We start from the raw sequence: 17,138 nt of genomic DNA on the forward strand, positions 1-17,138 counted from the left end.
ACTTTAGTACAGGGTGCAGTTATTCAGGTCAGTGTAGGGCTACCCTATGTTACTTTTTCTTCCAAACAGAGACTAATTACAAGCAACAGTGCTGACCACAACTAATACAACTGTGAAGGTCGCCTTTTGCAGGACCATACCTAATGTTCTGGCCTCTGGAAAGACCTTCATTATGTATAAAGTATGTGTGTGTGTTTGTGCTTTATTTCTTTAGTTTTGTACTGCATGGTCATTCAATATAATACTCATTGCCCTCTGTTCTGAATACTTAATAGATTTCAATAGAGGCAAGTTGTGTCATGTACTTTTTGTCACCAAATAAATCCTTCAAAGTTACTTCAAAGTCTAGCATCTTATATAGTGTCATACATACAGTCTGACTCATAAACTTGTAGTGTATTCTGAATTATTTTTCTGGGTCTGTTCAATTATTCTAGAGTCTTCTGTTCCGCAGAAGCTATTTGAACCCTTTGAACCTGTGTGTTTACTTTGTGGTCTGAATTTTATTCCATCCTGATGTAATAAGCACCAAATATTTCACTTAAATTTGATAAATTATTCAGTTGTGCTTGAGGAATCTAAAGAATTTAAGACAGGAGTTTTAATATTTAAAAAGCCACAATGTCAGAAATCCACTATAACTATCTTTTTAGAAATAACCATTTTAACTGATTTCTAACTTCTAAACAAACAAACAAACACCCATGCGTACACTCGATAATCGAACGCCAAAATGGACAATTGTCTTTTGTTTGTGTGTTTGTACTTAAGCATATTTTGGGGATAAATTTATATGGAAAATTTAGCTAAATTGGACAAAATCTCCCAATTTTTCCTTTTTGGGGTCATCCTCATTTGAAAAACAAAAGTATAATTTAAAAAATCCATTAATTCTACCAACCCTGTTCACAGAATTTACGAATTTCATAGTATAGTGTTTTGCCTTTGACTATAGTGGCTTATCAAATTTGTACGTTAACTCATTTAAAGCTGCAAGATGGCAAAATGTTGCTATGGTTAACATTGTCAACCATCTATAGTTCTGTGTTGCATTCACAGAACCATAAATTAGAAGATTAATGCCTATTTATATGTGGTTGTCAAACTTTGCAGTGTGTATGTGGCCTACGGCACTTTAGTATTTCCAAATGTCAAAGGACCACAATATTTTATTGTTAGTGCTGACGGTCCTCATTTAACGAACAAAACTCTTTCCAAACATCACCACCAACTGGCTTGGCTGAAATGCAATAGGTGCTTGTTGTCTTTGTTGACATCATCCCTGGAGCTAAAGCCAATTTTACTCAATTTGTTTTGTCTAAATGGTTACTGTATCATGGTTTTTGTTTGTTTTTTAACCACAGAACTTTTGTAGTTTTCCCTGCTTCTGTTTGCCCAACATTGTGAAGCATCTCCCTGTGGTATTCAGGAAACAGTTCAGGAAAATGTGCTGGCTTGAGCTGAATTTCCAGTGAAATTCTCTAAAGCATAAATGCCCACAGTTCTCTGGCAATTACAGCAGCACTGCACCACAGTAATTACAGCTTTTTGTATAGAGCTCCTGTCAAAAGAAGTTCCTTGTCTCAGTCTCTTTAAAGTTTCTAGAAGGAGGAGTGACAAACTAAACCCTTTTATACAGCTAAGCAATTAATAACCATCGGGTTTATTAATGACACTATTGTATGGAAGGTCTTGTAATATTCAATGTTGGTATATTCTCATTTTTTGTAACAATCACTTTCAAATAAACGATTTGAAAGAATCTTGTAACTACAGTAGATCATTTGAAATAGCATATAAGTGGTTCCTTTGATAAGTGTTCTGTTTGAAATTCTTTCCAAGTCTCCGCTGTGGTGCAGATTTTATATTCACTAAAACACTCCCTTCCGTTGCTTTGAACACCAGGTTTACAAATGTGAGGTTGTCATGAATAAATTAATTACTAAAAGTATGTTCCAATATAAAATTTGATCTGAGTTGAGTCTATTTGTAGATGTCAAGGAGAATTTTTGATAGATCACTAGTTACATTTTTAAGATCATGGGCTGGATTCCGCTGATTTTTCATGAACTGTTCATGTTTTTGGCAAGTTAAACTCTTGGGAGGGTATCTCAAAGACTAACTTTGCACCTCCTAGACTTTGGGACACTGGATAACAGAGATGTCTTATATTATAGCACTTATATAATGTAAATACAAAAAAAATGATCAGACAACTAATTTTGCCAGTGCATTTAGTGCTTGATAAGTTTCAACCTTTGGCATATAACAAAAGGTGCAATTGCATAGACCTTTTTAAATGCACATAGGCAGCATAAATGTAATTTCAGTAATCACAATCATGGAAAATGATGCATCACATGTTTCAGGTTGATTGTGGATTCACCTTTATAAACCTTGCCATTCAATCAGTCCTGTTTACAAGCTCACTTTGTAGCTTTTGCTGCAACAACAAAAACTTCACTCGATACATTGACATGAATATGTAAATGTCCTTTGGCAATTACAGCAGTCCGCATTAAGTAATTAGGCATTTGTGGAGTTCCCGGCAAGAGATGCACCTTGCAGGACAAAAACTATGCTTGCAATTGCTAAGCACTAAACAGGTACTGTGTAGAACTTTATCTATCAATGGTTTAATGACTAATTAACATTCATTAATTAGTCATTAATATTAATAGATTCCTCTGTTTGAATTTTGTTTAGTCTTTTATATGAAGGTTAAGATATAAAAAGTTGTACATTTTCAATGTTTTATTTTGAGACAGACTTTCACTATTGTTGTGCAGGAATGGTACAAGCACTTTCTATGAATGTAAATGTTAAATAGTCAATGAAAGGAAAATATTAACCTTCAGAAAATGTTATGCTTCGACCTCAGGAGATCAAAATAAATATTATATAAGCTGCTGTATTCCCTATTCATTTGAAAAGAGTTATACAAAGTTAAATAGCTAAAACAATATAGTGAGGGAATTTGTTCTAGTAAAAAACAATAAACAATCATTAAAATTAAAGGTAATACAACAACAACAATCTACAAAAGAAAAGAAAATGCTATACTAATTTTTTTTTTGTTATTATTTTCTCATATTAATATGAAAACGCATTTATTAGTCTAGAGCATGTTACAGAAAAATGTATTCGTTTTTGCGAGGAAAAAGCTACTGCCAGACCATTGCATGTTGCTGAACACACAATAGCGGTGTTTCATTCCTCAATGAATCAGTGTGTTTGAGCAGATCAGTTAAGAGAGTGATTCAGTGACTCACAAAAACTTGTTCCTTTACTTGTTAGAATAAATCAGTTGAATGAATGATTCAGTGCCACCACCCATTGTTTTTTTAAATATAGAGTTCTTATGCAGTCATAACTGATAGTTTATGTTATTGCACTTATCTGAGTTATCTGTGTCCGAATTTTTTTCCCTTGCATTTTTTATATAATGTTGCTGCTGTTGCTGCTGTGTATGCAGTATATGCGTGTGTGTGTGTGTGTGTCAGGGTGAATCAAGTTCATGGGAGGTGAGAATGCTCAAGGGTGCATGTTCAACTTGCCTTTTCCAGTGAACTGAGGCAAGGTAACATAACTTAAACAAGCTTCTGCACTTGGTTCTGGTTCTGAATCAGTGCAGGTCACTCAGCTGCTCTGTGAATGTGCATGCCCCAGTAAACTGATTGTGAAGAGGCAGTGAAAATGACTGATCCAATTGGTAGCAAGAATGTCTTACAAGTCTTTCCCCTTTCCCTCCGCTCTCATGAATTGAAAAGGGAATTTTGAGTAGCGCAGGCAGGGAGAAGAAAGAGAGAGGAAGATCTAAAGAAATATTAAAATGTGGGGAGACTTTTAGCTCTTCTGACATGCTCACTACAAGGACACAGCCTTGCAGTGTGAGCAACACATCTACATAGCAAAGGGTTATCAATGTCAACATGGCAAAAAACACTGAGGAGGGAATTCACTAAATCTGAAATGTGCCAGCTGATAGTGCCGATTATTTGCACATGCTTTCAGTGTTGTTTTAACACCTGGTTCACAAAAGAATTATGCAAAACAGGTAAGGGTGCAAACATGCCTCAAAATCTGTGCTGAACACCTGGTCTTGCAAGCCTGTTCAGAGACAGGTACAGTAGGTTGGGCAGACTACCATGATCTGGCATACTTCACTTAGGCTACATGATTATCATTTGATCAATAACTGCTGCTATTATTAAAAGAAAGTGCACAAATATCAGTTTTAAATAAAATTCTGGCTTGTTTCAGCTTTTCGTTGGTGGTTATAGCATAGTATTATAGAATAGAATATTATAGAAACTGAAAAAAAAATGTTTGGATTGTGACAATACATAGTCTGTTAAATTATATAGGTATATGCAATAGATGAGAAATGCTTTAACCTTTAGCATCAAACAACAAGAAACCATATTTAATCAGAAAGAAAAGTCAGCAACAGTAGAAATGGATTAGCTTAAGTTGTCAAAAACATCTAACTTTATGTCAAGGTATAAAGCTATTTATAGCCCTTGAGTTCAAGTAATAGTTCACCCCCGAAAAAAGAAGATTTGCTGAAAATGTGTTCACCGTCAGGTCATCCAAATGTAGATTAGTTTGTTTCTCGATCAGAACAAATTTGCAGAAATTTAGCATTACATCACTTGCTCATCTGTCACGATATGCTGGCAAAAGGAACGAAGGAGCCACGGATAAAAGAAACTGAAATTTATTAAATTTAGCACATAGGGATAATTCGCACTGGGAAGTGAAGGAAGACACAACTGGTAGACCCAACAGAGATAGAATGCTAGGACTAGGACTTAAATATTAGACAAAACAAGGGAATAACGAAGAACATTGCGAGGAACACAGGTGCACAAAAACGAGACTAGGAACAGGATAACCATAATGGACACATGAAGGAGAAACACAACAAAGAAAGCCCAATCCTGGCACACCAATGGATACTCCAAATAGTCCAAACAGCTGATAAAACCATCACAATAACCCACATCACAATGATATCCACGTGTCTCCATTCCATCCATTAATGTGAAAACCGTGTGTTTGTAATAAATTCATTGCTATGGCATTTTAACTTTAAACTTCTGCCCAACATACTAATCCATGATTCATAATAATAATCCATCCCCCATTGTCATCCCGCATCACAATCCACCATCATATATATTTTTTTAATATCCATAGCTATTTTTTAAATTATAAATATTTTTGGGTAAACAGTTTCTTTAAGTAACTATTGTAGGGGGGGGGGGGGGTCGTTGCCTAATGTTTAGAGATTTGGACTAGTAATTCAAAAGGTTGGCAGGAATTGTAGGTGTGGGGAGTGAATGTACAGCACTCTCTCCACCTTCAATACCACGACTGAGGTGTCCTTGAGCAAGGCACCCAACCCCCAACTGCTCCCCGGGTGCCACGGCATAAATGTGTGTGTGTGTGCACTTTGGATGGGTTAAATGCAGAGCACAAATTCCGAGTATGGGTCACCATATTTGGCTGTATGTCACGTCACTGTCACTGTTGTAAGGGCTACATTAGTGTAGCTAAGCACAATTTCATTTATAAGTAAATATTTAAATGTATTTATAAGCAACAGTGTTTCTATTTATATATTAGGTTTGTTTTGAGAAATTATTTCAAATAAGAGTATTTTGTGTATTTACAGTAGTTTCTGTTGCTCATCTTGCATGAACTAGTGGAATGTGTTACAATGACATTGTTTGGAATGCAATCGGCCATCCATAAAATTAAATGTAGCTGTAGTCGAATGCAAGAATTTGCTCCTCATTGTGTGTTATTATTTGGTCATTTACTGGAAAAAGCCATGTTTTGTTGTCCAAGTCCAGGACTTATTTTAAACTCCTAGATGGAAATATCTGTTCTGTTTTCAGACGTTTGCTGCTTTGACTTTCACATCCTTAATCTCTCTGTCCTTCTCAGGTCCCATTCTTTTTCTCTCCGCCCGGGACAACTCGTTTAATGACATGCTGCTAATCCTATTAGACAGCTCGCTCGTTTTGTTACTCTAGTGGATATCCCTCTGTCACAAATCCTGTTCGCCTGGACAAACCTAAAATGGTTTTCTAATTGTGGATTGTTAATTGCAATCAAGAATCTAAGATAAGACAAAGACTCTCGTAGGCCTGTTATCTATTATATTACTTTGGATGATATCATCGAATACACGAGAGGTTTGAAAGACATGTAAAAGCACCCTCTGTATTTCTGCTCAGCCGGTGATGCACATTTGATTTGTTTGTCTGTTTATGTTTCAGGATGGAGTGCTATGAAGGGTTTGGAGAGATGGTATGACACTTGACAGATCTTATGTCTTGCAAGTCAATGTTCTCTCTCATTCTTTCGCCACCCTCTTTCTTTCTGCCTCTTGACACCTGATGCGTCTCACTCCCCCGACCTCTGATTGTTTGATGCTCTGCATAGCAGCAGAATGAGAAACTGACATATTTTTTCTTTCAGTTTTTCGATCAGTCGCTTTTTCTTTCTTCTCACAGCTATTTGTGTCTCGCTTGTCTGATTTGGACTTTATTTCATTTGGCCTTGGTTGCAGTTGCACTGTGTCTGACCATGTGTGTAAAAAGATTGATAAAATCAGTGCCTTGCTGAAAAAGAAACTGTATGAATCAGCCTAAGGTGGTTTGGCTGATTTGTTTTGTGTGTGTTTGAGAAGATACTTGACAGCTAGAAGACCAGCTTGCTGATGTGCTAAACCACACTCACAAATATGCTGGGTTGTTTCAGTCCAACTTTGGGTCCAATATGGACTAACCCAACTTTTGGGTTACAAATTTAATTAAAAAAATCAACCCAACTGCTTGGTTAAAAAACAAACTAAAACCAGAAAACCACCTGTCTAAAGATAGTTGAAGTGTTTTATTTTCTTGTTTTATTTCTTTTTTTTTTCCAGCTTTAAAGATTCACAAGATTAGAAATCCCACAACCCACTTTTTGAGATCAGAGAATAAAAATGAAGCCCACCAGCTCCTTTCATTCCTAATTCATGATCAGCTCTCAAGAGTAATTTGTACCATTTCACAAACGACATGTGTATATATATTGTATTATCTATCTATATATATATTTAGCAGACGCTTTTATCCAAAGCGACCAGTGCATTCAGGCTATCAATTTTTACCTCTCATGTGTTCCCAGGGAATCGAACCCCCAACATTGTGCTTGATAAAGCAATGCTCTACCAATTGAGCTACAGGAACACTATATATATATATATATATATATATATATATATATATTTGCCCTAAAACTATCATAAACCATATAATATGCTCTATTCCGAGTTCTGGAGACATATCATTGTTTAGTGTGAAAGAAAAGCAGATTCGAAATTTGTTATTTTTCACTGAAAACCTTACCTTGAACTCTTTGACAACATCTCATCTTGTGTTCCGTGGAAGAAAGGTATTAATACAGGTTTTGGAATGCATGCATTGTATTGAATACATTCAAATAGAAAATATATTGTCCTAAAAGTCCTAAAACCCATAAGAAAATATATTGAAGGTCTTGTGTGTGCAGGAGTTGTGTGCGAGTTCAATATCAATCCAAACTGTGACAAATGTGTGTGCATGTTATGGGATTTACTGGAGAGAGCCAAGTTTTGTCATCAGAATCCAGGTCTTAAATTAGACACTTGGATCAATCTGTTCTGTTTCCAGAAATGTATTGCTACTTTGATTTTCACATCCCTAATCTAATGTAATCTAATATAGTATAATCTCCATAATAATATAAATGTGTGTTTGTGTGTGTGTAGTTAAGTGTCTTGATGTCTCTATTAGTCATCTGTAGTGCAGTGTTCTGGTTCAATAGAGCTACAGACAAGACAAAGTGCCGCAGATAAATGCTCCTGTGAAAATAAAATGTATGCACTCTCTATTACCTTCTCTCTCTTCTTTTCTCTCAGACTCTTAAGATATCTTCCGTTAACATTTATAAAACAAGTAAGTGGGAAATAACATTTTTTGTTTGTTCACATCCCTCAGTTTCAGACTGTCCTCCACTGGGTACTGTGTGGCTTGTTAAAGATTTTTGTTGGGAGATTGTTGTGGTCTAAATATTCGTGTCTGTGGCTTAGTTCATATCTGGTGTTATATTTTCTCTCTTGGGGTTCATTAGAGGGCACACAATTCCTGTGTGTCCAGCATATAGGTTTTTTGGCATGCGAGTGTGTCAGAGTGAGCCAGAGTGTCTCTGTGCTTCCTTTGGCCTGTGAATACTAAGCTGCATAGTGAGTGCCTAAAGTATTCCCAAAGGGTACACAAGGGAGCCAGAAGAAACCACTTCTGCTGTTGCACACAAGCCTAGTTTGACACAGCAACATACACACAGACTAAAAGAGAATAAAAAATGAATGCATTGGATCTGATCCCTCGTATAATTGAGCTTTATTGGTCTGAAAATAGCACACATAACACATGAGCATTTAAAACACATCTCCATATTGGGTTACTCGTTCACAAATAATCAACAGCTGACAAGCTTTACTCAAGACCTCAGACTAATTAGTGAGAGTTAACTACCCAAAAACATCAATCACCCAATCAGAGTAGACCTACAACTGATTAACATATCTTACACATAAAAAGAGTTTAAATTTAAGTTTAAGAGTTTAAGATTAACAGTTAAATGTAAATCGAAATATTGCATACGCATATTATTTTATATAAAACCTAAAAAAAACTTTAAACATTTGTATATAAAATAATTCGATTTTAGATTACTTTTTTTAATTTAGATTTTTTTATATTTTTTTCATATTTGACGTATTATATTTATGCGTATTATTTTATTTAAATGCAATATTTCAATGCAGGTTCCGAAAGAAAAATAATAATTCCCATATTATCATGTTCCATGTGTATATTGATTTTCTCGTGCCTTATTTAAGCCCTGGAGACAAAATCTGTTTAGATTTTAAGTAACAATTAACTGTATCACACACACACACACACACACACACACACACACACACACACACACACACAAATACATAAAGCATATCTATCCACATGACATGTCCATATAGAGCCTAATATGGAGGTGGACTCATTTATTTTTATTTGTTGTCTGTTGATCAATGTTGTCTCTGTGTGCAAGAAAAGGGGATCTTTATTAGTCATAATGTGTTGTCTTATGATGAGGTCAAACGTTACAGTCTCTGGACAATAAGTAAATAGTAAATCTGTAGGTGAGTTGTGAGGAAATAACAATGATCCACATGTTTCAGGTGGTGGGATAAGAAGATTTTAATGATATGTTTCAGCTGCAATCATGATTTTCCAGAATATGATTGAACAGTCGCAAACATCATGCATTTGCTTTATCTGTGATCATGTTTGAACTTGTTTGTGCATTTGACCCTGAAAGGTTAACCAAACTCTTTTAAGTAAAAAATAGTAAATAAAAGTTAATTTGTCTTCTTAACATTCATATTTTTATCTCTCTGTTCGGTCTTTCCCTTTCGGTAAATTGTTTCTCCTCTTTTTGCTTGTTGTTTTAAGTAGGTATTAGATAGGACAACTCTTGCCTCTGGCAATATTGGGCTGAGCTGTCTAAATTTAAATTTGCCAGCATGTGTCACAACCCGACTGATCCGTCCACAGCCACCTACCCAAAGCACACAGCCGTATACACACAAACACACACACATGAAAAAGCCTTTTATGTTGACTGATGTGACCAGAAAAAGCAACGCACTGACCCTTGTTTGGCATAACACACACACACCCTCCTACACACAATGTGTTCATAGATGATGAGCACTGGCTTTAACATAAGCATGCATGGACATAAACACACACACATACTCTCAATCTTGCCCCAGGCTTTGTCTGTTTTTAAGCTCTGTCTATCAGTGCATACAGTGTGGCACTAGTGTAGAGGAGACAAAACCCCTGACTCTGCAAGAAGAAAGAGGAGAAAAGAACAATCACTCAAAAGAGAGAGAGAAAAGATTGTCCTTCAAAGATTGCCCAACGCTCCCTAACTACCACCGGAGGGAAGCATGCCTGTCGCCAAGGCAAATAGCATGAGGACTGATGCGTTATTGCACCTGTGCTGTGCACTCATAGTCATACATTCTGGTCAGGGGTGGTACTGGCTCATTTGATTTTCTCAGGGAACTTTAGATATTACATTACATTCCAATAAAATTAAATAGAATATTCATGATCAGTTAAAATACTGTTTAAAATGAAAGTTGCATAAAAAATTGCACAATTAAAGCTGTATCCTGAGTCCAATTGCAATAATAATGATTGTTTCCAAAAAGGTTTCCCAAATACTAGCCTTCTTCTGTGAAGTAAATACTGTGCCTGTCAATCAATTACAAATAAATAAATAAATAAATAAATAAAAATTCTGTAATTACAGGTAATTGTGGTCAATCACACCTAACTTTATAATAAGCATATTTTCACAATGAAGCAAAAATGTTTAAAAATACTTCTACACTGATTTGGTGCTTAGTTATACTATCAATTAGTAGTCATGCTCAATTATTAAAATGGTTCTTATTATTAATTTTGAGAAAACAAAGCAGTACAACAGATTTCAACGTTGATATTAATATGAAATGTTTCTTGAGAATTAAATCAGCATATTAAAATGGTTTCTGAAGGATCATGTTACACTGAAAACAGGAGTAATGGCTGCTTAATATTCTTCTTTGTCATTACAGGATGAAATTATGTTAAAATATATACAGTGTATATCTGAATGAACTTGTACCGACTCCCATACTGCTGGGAATGAGCAATGGAATAGAGCTTTGCGCGGGGGTGGCACCCGTGTCACCCCGGAGAACACTGGCGCCCTAGGCTGCTGCCTACATCGCCTATGCCAAGATCCGCCAATGATCCTCATACACTCGTACACAGATGGGTTTGAATTCATGCATAGCTTGATGTTTCTGTCATGTGTGCTATAAGAAAAAATAATAATAAAGTGCATCAAAGTCCCTTTCAAGTAAAGTCAGTTCACTCAGCAGCCATATCTCCAGTGCCTCTGGGCAGCTATTTTGGGCATATAAAACTAACACCTACTTGAATGGGAAAATATAGAAATCTAAAGCCATATGTATTTCTTTTTAGCAATAAAGTCTGAATATGAACTACCCCATAAATTTTGTATATAATTTTCAAATCGAATTAAGAAAATGTATATACATGTATATTACAAGGTCCAACCAATATGCAGCACACTCTCTATGGTGACTGTAACTTCTACTGGCAATTTGAATGACGCAATGACTTTACCAACTAGCAGTCAATATGAGGTACTGTATTACTGTCTTGGTACATTTGAGTGGGTTTAGCATTGCATTAGTTTTGGATAGTGATGCAAGGTCTATAAAGTCAAAGAGAAATATATCCATCATCATTGCTATTCCTCTCAATTGCACTTGCCTGGCCACCGGTTTAACATCTAATATAATATACTGAAATATTTTCAATTTATAAAACAGTTAGTTCCAGTCCTGTGTGCTTAACAGCTTTAATTGGGGAACACACTACAATCCCAGTGTTTCATGACATTTCTCTGATTACTGGAGACTGCTTTTCAGAATCATGTGGAATGTGTCTGTTCACCTGGAGTTCTGCTGTTAAACATAATTATTTTTAAAAGAAGTCGAAATAGTATGGACTGATGGCTTCACCAACAGCATATTCCATTGATTAACAACCTTGGAGCTCATAGTAGGTCTAAATATTTCCCCTATGAAGAAAATAAACAGTATTTTACTTCTAGAACCCAACTGTTGCACTCTAAAAGGTGTAAGAATGTCGTTTGGACATACAATGTGTTAGGTTTTTTTGTACTTTTTTCATAAAGGTTTTTTTTTTTTTCTTCATGAATGCCACTGCTATGTGAAAAAAGTGGCAGTTTTGTGTCTAAAGTGTAAAATATCTTCCCAATGCAAACTGACTTTAATGCAGAAATTGTATTTTTATCAGAATAATAGTGCAGTTACGGTATCTGACATCAGCCTTGACCCCTTAGACTGACTCTTAGGATTTCAAGTGTGTTGATTTTTAAAAGGAATAAAACCTCTTAACATTCATCTAAAAATAACAGAGTTTCTTAATTCAAAAAGCCAACATGTCCAAAATAATGTTATGTGTGCCTGTCACTTTAATATGGTAAGATTTCATATTTTACAGAGCACTGCAAGGGTATTTAAAGAACCAGAGAGAGGCTCCAGGGGAGGTTTGGCATGCTACAGACTCCCTCTTGCCTAATATGTCATGCTTTCTTTCTCTCCTGTGTTCTCTCCCTCTTCTTTTTATCCTCCTCCTGCAATCCTCCCCCTCCCCGACTATTCTCTCTTGCTGTTTCTCTGGTCCAGTGCCTTGACCTTGACACCCACTTTTCACGCTTTCCCTTGTGTGTGTGTGTGTGTGTGTTTATTCTTCTGTACAATTCTCTCTACATCTTTATGTCTTTATCCAGCGTGATGCCCATCCACTTTCTGCCAAAATTAACCATGAAACTGCTTTTATTAAATGCTTTATATTCTGATCTCTTCTTAATGAGCCTTTAGAGAGCCGCTCGTGGATTTTCTCTTTATCTCTTTTTTTCTTTCTGCTGCTGGTTATTCTCAGCTGGATGTGAAAACCAGCCGCCCCGTGTTAAATCTGTTCAATCAGCGTTTCTTGGCTCCTCCCTCTTAATGCAGTATAGTGGCTGATGTGAGGTCAGCACACTTTGGTCCTTCTGCTTTCTGAAGCCTAACACTGTGTCAAGCTAGCGGATATACAAAACTAGACTGCTTCTATTATGATCAATGAAGCTGCAGACATCCAATAATGTATAATGAGATTGTTCTGGTTTGTTGCGTTGTCATCACTGTGGGATGTGGGATGTGAGAAATCTGTCTGTTAAAGTAGCATTCACATTCACCTGATACACAGTTTGGAATCTGCTATCTTTTGTACTTGGTTCTGATGCCAGAATTGTGTTACAATAAAATAAATAATATGAATAACTTTGTGTATGTCATGCACCTTTTAGTTCACAAATAACTGACAGTCAATTCAAACAAATCTGCAAATAAATCATCCCGTGTGATTTGTGAACTGTCTCTGTTTATTGGAAAGAATCGCAAGACATTCACGATGCTATTGCATCTCAAAGCGGGGGGTGATTTCCTCAGTTCAAAATAATGAGGAACAATATGTTTATGAAATTTAGTGGAGTAAAAAGTACAGCATTATGCTTTGGAATGTAGAGAAAAAAAAAAAAGTATTCCAAAAAAACAAAATTATAATGTACAGATACATTACAGACCTACTCAAAGAGTGTATGCAACTAAGAAGATACTTGAATTAGTGATATTATTTGGAATAAAATAAATGCAAAAATAAATAAAACATACATACATAAATTTAATCTGGATTTATTTATTTATTTACTTCATTTAATTACGTTTACTGACCTTCAAATTTACTTCACCCAAAAAGGTTTTAAAAAATACCAAAGGCTACCTAATTTGTTTTCATGATATCTATTCCAGGCTATCCTTCTTGCACACTTTGTCATTTAATGACTTCATAGTTGGATAAAAAAGGAGTTTTACTGTGGCCACTGAACATGAAGTCTTGAATGCTATACCTGCTGGGAGATGGTGGACTTCGGGAGAAGAAGAGCTAATAGGATTAAGTAGAAAGCAATTTTGCATTAATGCTTCATGTGAGCACATAGATGTGAAGTTATTCAGCTACTTTCTAAAATATCATTTAGTAAGGCAATCTTAAGGTAATAATAATAATAAAAAATAATAATAATTTGTGAAAACTTAACTGATTAGGCCATTTTGAGTGCACTAGCATTCAATGATGAACAAGGTTTCTTCCACTGGATATGCTCCTGTGGTTTGGTTAGAAAGTGTTAATGTTAGAAAAAGCTGGTGCACTTTGTTTGCATTTTTTGGGTTTATCCCTTATCAATACATGGAGTACAGAGAGACCATAATTGCCTGGTGAAGCGATGTTGTACTGTTTTGATAAGCATAATATTGCTGCACTCTCGCTTTCACACAAACACACTCTGCCGTTACTGCACTGACCATAAACCACAATCATTTCCATGTCCCTTCTTGTCAAGGGAGTCGCTGGTGCTCTTAAGTCCTTGTTTTAAATCAGTGTGATAAAGAACCAGCTCACTAAGTGAGACAGCTCGATGTTTCTTCAGCCTGAGGCAATTTGATGTCCCAGGGGTTAATGTGTATTAAAACAATAGTTTTTTTTTTTGGTTGTTTTTTTTTTTAATATATATATGAAGGTTATATTGAAACTGTCTTGGGGATATTTTATGAGTAATATTTGTTTAATATTGTGGAATTTATTATAATTATTTTTTAAATATATATATATATATATATATGTATATATTCAAGAAGATCAAGCCCTTTCTTTCGGAACATGCTGCACAACTCCTTGTTCAAGCTCTTGTTCTGTCCATTGCAATGCTCTCTTGGCAGGTCTTCCAGCCAATTCTATCAAACCTTTACAATTAATTCAGAACGCGGCAGCAAGATTAATTTTTAATGAGCCAAAAAGAATACACGTCACACCTCTGTTTATCAATTTGCACTGGCTTCCAATAGCTGCTCGCATCAAATTCAAGGCATTGATGTTTGCCTACAAAACTACCACTGGCTCTGCACCCATTTACCTAAATTTGTTACTTCAGACTTATGTGCCCTCTAGAAGCTTGCGTTCTGCAAGTGAACGTCGCTTGATTGTGCCATCCCAAAGAAGCACAAAGTCACTTTTACCACTTGTAAATGAAATGTTCCCTCCTGGTGGAATGACCTTCCCAACTCAGTCCGAGCAGCTGAGTCCTTAGCCATCTTCAACAATCGGCTTAAAACCCATCTCTTCCATCTTTATTTGACCCTCTAACTTTAACACTCACTATTCTAATTCTATTCTTTAAAAATCTAACTACCTTTCTAATCTTTTTGTATTCTATTTTTCTTTTCATTTATTATGCAAATATATATACAGTATGTGTTCCACCATGAGTCTTCTAGAGTTGAGATATAAGCCTTGAACTGTTGTTTGTGTATTTAGGATACATAAAATCCTATCTTTAAAAGTATCCATAGCAAACATTTAAATCTAAAATGTTTCACAACTTAATTTCCACCATGAAACAAATGCTAATGTGAGATGTTATGAAAAGCCATTATTCAGCACAGTTCATGGAAAACAAACGTTAAAATAAATAAATTAAACAGTTATCCTTTGTTCACTGTTGTACATTGTAAGCATGAATTAAATAAGTGTTTGTTTGTTTAATTCTAATAGTTTAATTTCCAAAAGTGCCCCCCCCCCCCCAAAAAAAAAAAAAAAATTGTACGGGAGAGTGAATTAACCTGAGCCGAAAAACAGAGAACAAATATGACAATGATGGATGAGAAATTCACTGATTTTGAAAAAGAGTGAGTGAGAGGCCGGACAGATAATCATAAAAAATAGAAGAAAAGCACAAATGAGTTGAAGTAGAGTTATAAATCTCAGGATTCATGTCTGAGCTGGGCCGTACATTTTTTTTTGTCCCTTTCGGCAAGACACTATACACAAAGTACTATAATTCAGTCTCTTGGCTGATCTTGTCAGGGTGCATTATGTCAGAAGACAGATCATAACTAGTGTTCAGAGATTGTTATGAATGATTAATACTCCAGTGGCAAAAAAGCAGGGTGATGGGATTGGGGTTACGCCTGATGTGTCAGAGAGAGACAACAAAAAGAGAGAGCGAGAGAGAGAGCCAGCGAGAGAGAGAGAGAGAGAGAGAGAGAGAGAGAGAGAGAGAGAGTTGGCAGCATATTCATGTGATATTATTGAGTTGATTTTTATATGTGCATGTGTGTTGTGAATGTGTGTGTGTGTGTGTGTGTGTGTGTGTGTGTGTGTGTGTGTGTGTGTGTGTGTGTGTGTGTGTGTGTGTTTGAAAAAAGACAACTTGTCTTGAGTTGAATGTTTAATGTCCTTCACTCGAGGGACACATAAACACGTTTTTCATATAATGAGCCTTTGAAGAGTCTTCAGCGAATAAGATGTCTAGATTTGAAAGTGTGCCGTGCATGTGCGTGTGTTTATTTGTTTATGCATGTGAGTTCTGCCCTCTAAGTGCATGTGTTTATCCTGTGGGCATCGCTAAGCTAGTCAAGGACTCTTTGTATGTAAATTTGTTAAGCTGTTTTTCTTGTCCTTTAAATTTCTAAATTCTACTCCACCCTTTCCCAAATGTTCAGTGCTTCTCAACTGGTGGGATGCGACCCCAAAAAGGGACACAGGTCTGTTGTGATGGGGAAAACTATGTTTAATTCAAATAATACAATTTATTTACCCATGATGGTTAGCAAAATGCAGTAACACTTCAGAATAAATTTCTATTGTTAGTTGATTGAATAGTTGACATGAAATTGCAAACAAACAATACAGAATTACCACCATTTATTTTACACATTTTACACATTATTTTAAATGATACATGATATTAACTAACATAATTTAATATAAAAAATGTTTTATTATTAAAACGAATGCATGTAAATTTTTTACAAACATTTGTTTAATAGTTAAATATAATACGTAAAATTATACATGAATTTTAAATATAAATCAGCATAATTTATTATGATTTAGTTAACATAAATGTAAAATAATTTTAACATATTACTCAGAGATAATTTTTAATTTAAAATTGAGGAGAAAATCTGTCTTATGTGTTTTACTGTTGATGGGAAGTGCCATATGGCAACATAGACAGGATGCCTAAAGTTCTCACAAAAAAAAAAACATGAACAAACCAGTGTTATTTTCAATGAATTACATACTATTATAGTATATTTAAAAATATCAATATTTTCATATTCAGTTTTTGTTTAATTTTACTTTAAGTTGTACTCATTTTATGTGCCTTTTTAATTTTCATTAGTTAATCACTACACACACACACACACACACACACACAAACACACACACAAACAAACATATATGTATGTTCCATTTTTTTATTGATTTATATCTTGTTAGTAATTTTAACCTTATTTATTTTCAAATTAATTTTACTCT

The sequence above is a fragment of the Carassius auratus genome, chromosome 1 (genome assembly GCF_003368295.1).
Source record: "Carassius auratus strain Wakin chromosome 1, ASM336829v1, whole genome shotgun sequence".
NCBI lineage: Eukaryota > Metazoa > Chordata > Actinopteri > Cypriniformes > Cyprinidae > Carassius > Carassius auratus.